The sequence below is a fragment of the Pteropus alecto genome, unplaced genomic scaffold (assembly GCF_000325575.1).
Source record: "Pteropus alecto unplaced genomic scaffold, ASM32557v1 scaffold354, whole genome shotgun sequence".
Taxonomy (NCBI): Eukaryota; Metazoa; Chordata; class Mammalia; order Chiroptera; family Pteropodidae; genus Pteropus; species Pteropus alecto.
Window position 1 is genome coordinate 702448 of NW_006435759.1, and position 11170 is coordinate 713617.

Here is an 11170-nt window from a genome sequence, read left to right on the forward strand (position 1 = left end):
CGAGACCCTCGAGTGCACGTTCGGAGCCGGGAGTTGCCGATCGCCCGCGTTTTCGTGGGCTTGGGCTTGCGGGGTTGGGATAGGCTTGTTCCCCGCCCACCTGCCTCTCCCTTCCCTTGTCTTTCTGCAAAGCACTCTGCCCTAGCCGCGTCGGAGCGAAGGCCTCGGGGCGCTTCGCCGGCCGGCGGGTGGCGGAGGAGTGAGCCGGCCTGTGCGGGGGCGTGGCAGGGCGGGGGAGTGCAGACCGCCCTACGGGGTTTCTGCGGGGGACTCTGCACGAGGGAGACCCCTGCGTTCATTTATGCGGGAGTTTTCTCCCTGGTGAGGTGGGAATGACGTGGGAGTGCCGGTGTTCGTGGGGAAAATATGTCTGTTTTGGAATTTAATTTCGTCTTCACCATTTCTTCATCTTCAAAGTGCATTCTTGAAAACGTTTCCTTATTTCTGTAATTTGTTATCAAGGGCAAAGTGTTACCTAACCCTTTCGTGTGTGCTTTATGCCTTTGTGAATCCACTTTTGTTTGGGATACTTTTAAGAATACCTATTTTCAGCGCTGCAAAGAGTAAAATCTCTGTTACAGGTGTTCGTGAGCAAGTATATTGCCATGTTGCATTTGTTCATTAAACATTAGTGAGCACTTAGTTTGGGCTCAGAAATGTGCAAAGACTTGAAAGAGTATAGGAATAACACCCAGGCTTTCTTTATAAAACAGTATTATGTGTAGTTGTACAGGTTGAAATCAGTGAGTGTTTAATATAATAGAACGAATAGTGTTAACTTCAGTAAGGTAACACTAGCAAATTGCTGTAAGCCAGAAAGCCTTCTGGTAAGTTCAGTTCTTTGTTTTATTGACCTCTTTGATGACTACAGTCTCCTAAATACTCCGTAGATATTTGTTGAATTGAGTGAAATTAATAAAAATCTAAAATAGCTTATCCTGTTAGGTGATTTTTAAGTGCATAAGTGAAAGTATTTAAGTAACCCCAGCATGCAAGCCAGGTGATGAGAATGTCTGCTCTTGACTAAAATGTAACTCAAAATTGTAACTTAATTGTATTCTAGAGACACAAAAGTGGTACACGCCTTAAAGTAGTAGGAGAGTTAATCAGGCCTCTCAGTTTCTTGCATTTAGACTTAAAAGGCAATATAAAAGTATAGGATGAGGGAAATGTAAATTAACTGTAGTGTGGGTGGGAAAACTGAGTGCTTTAATAAGCTGAATGTGAGCCACTGCATGTAGGATGACGGAGATGATAATTCCACTATTCTCTGGTCACAGTGCAGAACTAGAGTTTGAGGTTCAGCACTTAGGACCTCGTTCTTAATAAGTATAGCAATCAGATTGATAAAGTGACTAGAAACTATTTCCTATGAAGAGCATTGAAAACTAAGCTAGCCTGCTGAAGAGACAATTCAGTGAGTCTTAGTTGCTTTTAGAATTTGTCCCCAAGGTCTAGAACAATTGTGAGAAGCCACAGAGATTGATTTTATCTCAACAGGAGGGAGACCTTTTGTTTATGGAAATATTTTTTAAACTAGTGCATGTTCTTTGTAAAAACCCCACAAACATGCCCATCAATAGATGATTAGAATCAGAAAATATGGTACATATGTAAAAGGGAATATTACTCAGCCTTAAAAAATGAAATTCTACCATTTGCAACAACATGGATGGACCTAGAGAGTATTATGCTAAGTGGAATAAGTCAGACAGAGAAAGACAATTATCATATGACCTCACTTATATGTGGAATCTAAAGAACAGAGTGAGCAAACCCAACAGAAACAGACTCATAGATGCAGAACAAACCGATGGTTGCCAGATGGGATGGGGGTTTGGGAGGCTGAGTAAAAAAGGTGAGGGAATTAAGAAGTACAGATTGGTAGTTAACGAAACAGTCAGGGGAATGTAAAGTACAGCATAAGGAATATAGTAATACTGTAATACCTATGTATGGTGCCAGGTAGGTGCTAGACGAATCAAGGGGATTACTTCGTAAATTATATAAATGTCCAATCACTATGCTGTACACCTGAGACTATAAAATAGTATTAAATGTCAACTGTAATTGAAAATTTTTTAAGTTAATTTTAAAAACCAAGATATTAAGTCAACACAGAGTTAAAAAAAAAAACAAAACCCAGAAACAATACAAAAGTATAAATGATAATTGTCCACTCTTCAAAGAAAGCTACTGTGGACAGTGCAATAAATAATTCTAAACCAGAGTTTTTCACCCTGAGCACTATTGACACCTTGGGCTGGATAATCCTTACTTTGGGACAGGGTGGGGTTGTCCTATGCATTGCAAGTTGTTTTGCATCATCCTGGCTTCTACCCACTGGATGTTAGCACCTTTCCAGTTGTGACAACCAAAAATGACTCTAGACATTTTTAAATGTCCCTGGAGGGCAAAATTGATTCTGGTTGAAGCCATTTTTCTGTAACTCGTCATGCATGTGTGCTTGACTCACATGATTTTTTACTCTAAATGGAGTCATGGTATTCACTGTTTTGTGTCTTGCTGCTTGTCAGAATTTTAAAATATTTCTTATTAACTTTGACCCAGCAACTCCTTGTTTAAAAATTGTTTTACAAAAGTATATATACATATATCTTTTCCCTAATTACAAGGATGTTTATTATAGGAATGCTGTCTTTGTGAACAAAAATTATCAGTAGTCAATAAGCAGATAAGTTAGTACATTCATGTTGTAGGTTAATTTGCAGTTGTTAAAAAGACAGACTAGATTTGAATTATTATAAAGGAAAAGTGTCCAGAAGTCAAAAAAGCAAGTCAACGTAGCATAGTCCCATTTCCACAGAGGAAATCATGCATTTTAAAAGTCTGGAAGGGTATTAACAGTTATTAACTCTAGGGTATTAGATTATGTGATTATCAGTAAGGCAGAATATGGGATATCTTTAACATATGTCTACATAAATATATTTTGCCTCTGGCTGTCTGTGTCTTGTATTAAGAGGCAGTAGCTCTGAACTCCATTACCAAATTATAGGCCAAAAGGAGCCCTTGAGACATGATATTGATAAATAACCAGTGGAGAGCAATCCAAACATATTGCTTATTAATTATAGGCATAATGAAGAATGAGCACATGTCACCACCTTCAACTTCCAAGGAGACTAGAGATGAGTATGAGGAGGAGGGGTGGATTTGTAATTGTCAGAAACATGATCAGACAATCAGATATCTGATAATCAAGATACCAGAGTAATAGCTGCATCATATATCTGAATTCTTTTCACTTCATGGTGGTCCTTAGTGTTATGATTTTCCAACAAGTTATGAGTTGTTGGTTGACTTTTTCTGTCTCCCTCTTTCCTTCAGCTATGGCCTTTTCTCTCATTTGCTTCAGAATTCTTGGGGTGAAGTTCGACAACCAGTATTCCTTGTTCAGGAGCAACAACTGTGCCCTAGTACTCAGTGATGGTTCAAGAATATAAATACTTGGCTTTTCATAACAAAAGGATTCTTTTGGTTGGAAATGGCCCACAAATCCAGCTTTCCCGGGCTCACATAATAAGACACCGTATTGGCTTACATAAATGAAAATTCAAGAGGTAGTGCTAGTTCATGCAAATCCTGAGTCAGAGGCCTCACTGTGACTCTACCCTAAGAAGTGATGTAAAGTCAGCTTTACCATTGGGCTGCCTTCAAGTTTTCCTCTCTTATTCTCAAACTCCTAGCTCTAGACCTTTCCTGTTGGTGCACAGTAGCTGCATCTAACCCAGACCTCATGTCCTTTCACCACACTATCAGAGGTAACAGAGAATCTCTTAAGTAGCCTCTGCACAACTTCTCCTAGGAGTTGCTTGCCTTAACAGAAATATTGCGAGCAAAAATGAGAAATAGAGCAGCAACTGACTAATGTCTACTCTACCAGTACTTACCTCCTTTGCCTGCCAAATATTTAGTTATTCTGGACCTATTCAGAGCTCAGTGTGGTCTTTACTCCTGATTCAGAGTCCCAATTCTGGGTTGCTTCGTTAATTTTTGATACCTTTTTAAGGAAATAGAATGATACCAAATTCTGGCTTCCCGAGGAAAAACTTACAATAGCCATATGTCCAAGGTGAGTTACTTCTTATGTAGGATAGGTAATTAAAAATGCATTGCCAATGCGACATCCATTAGAACAGGGGTCAGCGACTTTTTCTCTAAAAGTTCTCTAATGGTAAATATTTAAGCTTTGGCGGCCATTCTAGTGTGTCATAACCACTCAGCTCTGCCATTATAACATGAAACAAACCATAGACAATACCTAATGAATAGGTGTGGCTGTTTTCCAATAAAACTGTATTTACAAAACAGGATTTGGCCTGAATTTGGCCTGTGGGCAGTTTTTTACTAACCCCTGACTAGACTCCTTTTTTATTTGCAAGGCTGCTTTTCAGAATACTTGTAAAAATTAACACTCTAGAAATATAGGTTTGAGCAGTAAGTCATACTCCACAAGATTGAGCAGGAAAAACATGTGAGAATTATTGATATTTGGCCAATGTTTCTTGGCCAAATTTAGCCTGATTTAGCTTAATAGCTGGAAGCAGCCTTACATAAAAGAGCCATGTGTTTCCATTTATAGGATGTTATAGAACAGGCCAAACTAATCTCTGGTGAAAAAAGTCAGATCTGGATTGTCGAGGAGTGGGGTATAGAGGTTGGGAAGAGGATGAGGCAACTTTCTAGGGTGGTGATAATGTTTTATGTATCTTGGTAGCGGTTTGTATTACACAGGTATATTCATTTGTCAGAACCATGTCACTTAGATTCGTTGATTTCACAGTATGTACATTTTACCTTAAAAAGAGATAAATAATGAATTCTAGTTAATGATAAACATTCTGAGTATCTACGGAGAGGTGTTATTAATGATGTGCATCTTACTTTAAAAAGCATCAAAAATAACATGGAACAAATGGATAGATGGATATGAGATAAAACAAATACAGCAGATGTTAATAGTAGAAAATATGAGTGGGTATATGGATGTTTACCATGTAATTCTTTCAACTTTTGTATGTGTTTGAAATTTTTCATGATAAATTGTTGAGGAAAAATAAGTTTCAAAGGTTAAACAATGGTTAGGTAGTGACAAGCAGCAGGAGACAGGGAAGTGAAATTTTAGCAGAGGCCAGAGAAGGCCTTGCTGAGAGGCTGACTTGAGTAAGGATCCAAGGAAGTGAGGAAATGAGATCGCCACCTAGGGGAAGAGCATTCCAGTGGCAGTATCAAATGCAAAGGTCCTGAGGTGGGAATGCACCTGGCCTTGCAGCCTAAAGATGCCTTTGTGGCTGGCGTGGAGTGTGTGGGGAAGAGGAGGAGGAGATGAAATTGGAGTGGTAACTGCAGACCAGCTTGTGTAGAGCACTACAGGTCTAGTGCGGTCTTGGGCTTTTACTCTTGAGTGAGATGGGAAGCAGTTGGTAGGTTTTGAACAGAGGAGTATGCACACTGTGCATGTGTTTTAGTAAGATCGGCCTGGCCTCTGTATTCAGAGGAGACTGCAGGTAAGCAAGGGCAGAGCAGAGAGAGCAGTAGCTATTTAAGAAATCCAGATGCTGTGTGATAGTGGCCACTCAGGGTGGTGAAAAGTGGTTGCCAACAGGATGTGAGATGAGAGAAATTAAAGTGAGAATGGTACCAAGGTTTGGGCCTCAGCAGCTGGAAGAAGGGAGTTACCATTGACTCCCTCGGTGAGGCAGACTATAGGAGGAGCATGTTTGGAGAGGGCTGTCGAGCTCAGTTTGGGACGTACCATGGTTTCGATGTCTGCTAGATGTCCAAGTGGAGATGAGTTAATGCACACTGCGGGGGATCGTGGGGAAATAGCCCCGAGTGTCCCCTTTTTGAGCCTGAAATGCTTTTAAGTCTTCCCTCTTTCCTTAAAAATATCGTGAATTTTGTACTTATTCCATAATATATTCACATTTGTTTTCATACAAAAAGTTGTTTAGTTACTGGAGTAGGCGGAATGCCTCCCCGCCAGAATGCTCATGCTCTAATTCCTACAACTCGTGAATGTGTTATGTTACATGATAAAAAGGACTTTGCAGATGTTATTAAGCTTACAGCCCTTCAAATAGGGGGATTATCTTGGATTATCCCAGTGAGTCCAATCTAACCATGTGAGCCCGTTAAAAGCAGAGAACTTTCTCCAGCTGAAGGCAGAAATCAGAGGTTTGAGGCATGAGAGGTACCTTCTGAGGTAGAAGACACATAGAAAGCATGAGAAGAAATGCAGGCAGCCTGTAGAAGCAGGAAAACAGGCCCTCAGACCTACAACCTCAAGGAGCTGAATTCGACCAACAGCATGAATGAGCTTGGAAGCAGACTCTCTCAGAGTCTCCAGGAAAGAACAAAGACCTGCCGACTCTTGTCTCTTTGGGCCTTGTGGGAAACTTTAAATAGCGAACCTACCCAAGCCTAGCCTGACTTCTAACCTAAAGAACTGTAAAATAATAAATGGGAGTGTTTTAAGCTACTAAATTTGGGTAATTTTTTATGTCAGCAGTAGAAAACTAACCTGATTATCATGAAATAAAATAATCAAAGATAGTTTTTCTCCTGATCGCTTTTGGCACATTACCACTAACTTTAGGGTATATAAGCTTAAAATGCAGAGACAGACCATATGAAATTCAGTAGATTATCCCCACTATCTGATTTCTTTGTTTTGGGTCCCAGAGAATTGCGGGAAAAATTAATGCTTACTGAGCCAGCTACAGTTACTTAAAGTGTAACTTAACTGGGCACTTGCTGCTAGGGGACTGTTATTTTCTCCCTGTCAAAGTCCCTTTGATTATCTCTTCCAAACTGCATAATTCCTTCTAGAGTCCCACCCCTTACAGAGTTCTTATAGTACCCACTCCCCCTCCTCCTCCCTTTCAAGCAAATCCTATGTTATCTAAAATGAAGTTTTTTCAAGACTCATTGCTTCTATCTCCAACACCTACTTTTCTCTTTATTTTACTTCCATCTCTTCTGCCTGCAAAGCTTGCTTATAACTTGGGGAAAAATTTTTACTTAACTTACTGTCACTTCTAATTATCTTCTTTCCCTCACTAGAATGATAAAGCTCCAGGAAGACTTTTGTGCTCACTACTGTAGCCTCCACATTTAGAATATAGCCTGGCAACTGATGGATGCTTAATCAATATCTGTTGAAAGAATTAAATCTTATTTTCTTTATCTGCAGCCGATTTTTTTTCCTTTAATAAGTTTTTAATGTAATATGTCTTAGAACTTACCACTGTATATAGTTCATCTTTATTCTTAGTTACCACAAAGCATAGATGGACCATAATTTATCTGGCCATTTCCTGATTGAAGATACTGTTTCTATTTTGTCCACCATACTAAAACAATAGAGTTATAAAGTAGTAAAGGAAGTCTTACAAAAGTAAACAAAAGGACAAAGATAATGTAGGATGCATAAAAGAAGAAAGATCAGTTTGAAAGTTCTAACATCTGACTGAAGAGAGTTCTAAGGAACAAAAAAAACAGTTGTTAATGAACTGATACAATGAAATTTTCCAGAGCTGAGGTGGACAAGTTTCTGGATTGAAAGGGCTTTCTAAACGCTTAGCAAAATTAATGATAAAAGAACAAAAAATGATAATGATAAAAAACAGAGAGAGAGAAGGTCCTAAAAGCTTGGGGAGAGGGGCAGAAGGGCTGGTGGCGATATAGGAGAGAATGCAAATAGGGTCACCTTAAAGTTGGGTGAAACAGAATGGCATTGAATTCCACGGCAAGGCTGGATGCCACAGAAAGTTAGAGCAGTGCCTTCAAAAGCTGAGGGCATTTTTTTTTTTTTTTTACATGGACTTTTGTATCCTGCCAAATCAAGTGTAAAGGTAAAGACTTTTTCAGGCATGCAAGGGCTGTCACCTCCTATGTACCTTTTCCTGTGTTAGTTTCTTAAGGTCCTGAGATGTACTTTAGCAAAACTGAGAATAAACAAAAAAAGAGACATTGGAAATCAGGAAACAATGGCTCTAACCCAGAAAGGCAGTAAAGGGAAGCACTGAAGATGATAACTGCCAGCAGACCTCAAGGGCAGCTGGCCCAGACTGGAGTGGAACGTGGAGCATTCTGAGGGGGAAGCCTGCTGGGAAAAGGGGGTGGGGTGGGCTTTTGCTGGAATATTTAATATGGTACAGCAATTAAAATTAGAAGTTAAAGGAAACCATTGATGAAGGAAAGAAAGAACTCTAGGGAATACAAAAAGCTGTCTGAGGAAAGAAATGTATTCATAATATAGTACTTGGCTAGTACATAGCAATTACAAAGTCAAATACTGTAGCACTGATTATTTATTCAACCCAAAATAGTGATATATCAGAAGACTACAGAAGGAGTTATCGAGGGTAGCTTCAGAGCTAAACCTAATATACCATAGTCTTGAATAAATAGGTAAGTCTAAAATGGATAAGCCAGAAAGCTGTAGGATAAGCACACTATTTCCCGAAATGTAGTAACTATCCAGAAGAAACCACCAAGAGATGAAATTAGTTACCTCTAGGGATGGAGATTGAGTATGGCGAGTATTATGCAGACAATAGGTAGATGGTTTTTCATTACTGTCTTTCAGTACTATTTGGTTTTATGAATATAGACAAGAATTACTTGGATAAAAATTAAATTATAAATTCACAAAACTAATACATGTCCATTGTAAAATATTCATACCATATTTTAAAAAAGGCATGAGTGAGTGACACCATAATTCCATCACTCAGGAATAACTACTGGTAGTTTTATATATGTATGTCCTTCTAAACTGTATTTTTAAATATGTATTTAATATTCTGAAACATTTTTACAGTAATGATTATTATACTGTGCTATTTTAGACCACACTTATTTTACTTAAATATATCATGATTTTATTCCTATGTCAATAGTCTAGTTCTTTGTGAACATTTTTCATCACTAAATAGTATTTTATAGATATGTGTGCCAAAATTTATCGAATTACGATACTTCTAATTCTTTGCCATTTTTAATCACACATCTGTAGTAGATACCCTTGAAGAGGTTGGCCCAGGCATGTTGTGCTAAAAATTACTTTTCACCTGAAATGAGGGCCTGATAATCATGTTATTCTCTGGCTCTTTCCCACTGGACCAATCAGATAATCTCCCAGAAATTTGAAAATTAAGATTCATATATGCTACACAGTCTCTATTAAAGGAAATGTGCTTTAAGAGAAGCAGGTTAAGGGGCCTAGAAGCCCCAGAGAAAAGACAGAGAGACTAAAATTGACATTGAAGCCAACTTGGTTGGTAATGTCTGAGTCACACAACAAATATTTACTAAATGTCTTTTATGCCAGACACTATAAGGAGAATACAGTGGTGGGAGGAACAAGGCAGACAAGTTCCTTGCTCTCTTGCAACTTTTATTCTACTGTAGAAGGTGTAACAAAAAAGATAAACATGGAATGTGGTAAGAACAGTGTAAGAAATAGGTAGGGTGAGTGATAGGGAAAGGAGATCAGGGAAGGCCTTTCAGAGGAGGTGAATTTTCTGCTAAGACGAAAGGGTGGAGTGAGCCAGACAAGATAAAAGCTGGGGGAAGAGTTCCTGTGGGGACTGGAGAGGTGAGGAATCTTCTGGGCACAGGGAACAGTCAAGGTGATTGGATAGAAAGAAGAGCTTCATGTGTTTGAGGAACAGAAAGGAGTTTGGTGTGACTGTCATGAAAGAAGCTGGGGGAAGTTAGTTTGAGATGAGTGTGTGGATGCAGGGTAGAACCAATGCATGTGAGCAATTTGGACTTTACTTTAAATGCAATGAAAGGCCTTTGGAAGGCTTCAGCAGAGAAGTGTCATGATTTTATTTTCAAAATGTCTTTTATGAGTCACGACTGTATTACCGGCCCTTGAGCTCTGTTAGACATCCTTCTATCCTTATGTTACATAATTTTTTTTTTTAAATTTAAGTTGATGCGAGTAAATTTCAGTTAAGTTACTTACACTCAGAAGGCTGAGTTAAGGTAACATCCTTGTTGTCTTCGTGTATACAACCCTGGCCCTTTTCATTTCTTTGATTAGTTTGTTGGCCATTTTCTTTTCTTTTTTTTTTCTAATTCCTCTTCCTAGTCCTTGTTCTTTCTGTTAGATAATTGGACTTTCTCTTATCATTTTATAAAGAATCGTTGTATGTTGTCAAGAGTAAACTTTTGTCTTTCATATTTATTTTCATTATTTTGCCAGTTAGATGTCGTTTGTCTTTTAACCTTGCTTATATTATTCTTTGACATTCAGAAGTTTTTTTTAAACTTAATAGCTGTATTAAATAAAATTCACATAAAATAAAGTCACCTTGTTAAAGCAGACAATTCAGTGATTTTTTTATATATTCACAAAGTTGTGCATTGATCACTCAATTCCAGAACATTTTCATCACCCGGAAAAGAAACCCCATGCCCATTAGTAGTCACTCCCCATTCTCCTCTAGTGCAAGCCCCTGGCAACCACTAATCTGCTTTCTGTCTCTGTGGATTTACATATTCTGGACATTTCATATAATAGAGCCATAAAATATATGACCTTTTGTGCTTAGCATAATGTTTTTAAGATTCATCCATATTGTAGCATGTGTTAGTACTGCACTCCTTTTATGGCTAAATAATATTCCACTGCATGCATATACCACATTTTATTTATCCTTTGTCAGTTGTTGGACATTTGAGTTGTTTCCAATTTTTGGCTGTTGTGAGTAATGCTTCTCTGAACATTTGTATACACGAAAGGTTTTGACTTGTACTTGGTCAGATCAGTGTTGCTCTTTTCCTTTGTAAAGATTGCCATCTTTCTTGTCATGTTAGCAGAGCCTTCTCCACGTAGACCCTATGTAAATATTCATGTGACTTTTTAAAAGTATTTTTAGGAGTAAATTATTCAGTTTCAGTCTTTAGTAATTCTGATCGCTTTAGCTTCGTAATGCATTTTAAGATATATTTTGTCAACCTCTAGAAAGAAATCTGATGGGATTCTGAACAAAGGTTAAAATCAGAAATTTAGGAAAGAATTGTTAATTTTGAATCTTCCTGTGCTACAATATGGCATGTCTCCTTTATACAAGTTTTCTTTTATGTACCTTATACTGTCAGTTATTTGTGGGTTTTTATTCTTATTGCT

At 38.3% G+C, this 11170-nt stretch overlaps 1 protein-coding gene across 1 annotated transcript in view; it reads left to right on the forward strand.

Annotated features, from left to right (window-relative positions):
* The window catches only part of WDR48 (WD repeat domain 48), a gene marked incomplete at its 3' end in the record, with an annotated part of 39500 nt that overhangs the window by 278 nt on the left and 28052 nt on the right, over positions 1 to 11170 (forward strand). The gene's annotated exons all lie outside the window — the stretch shown is intronic.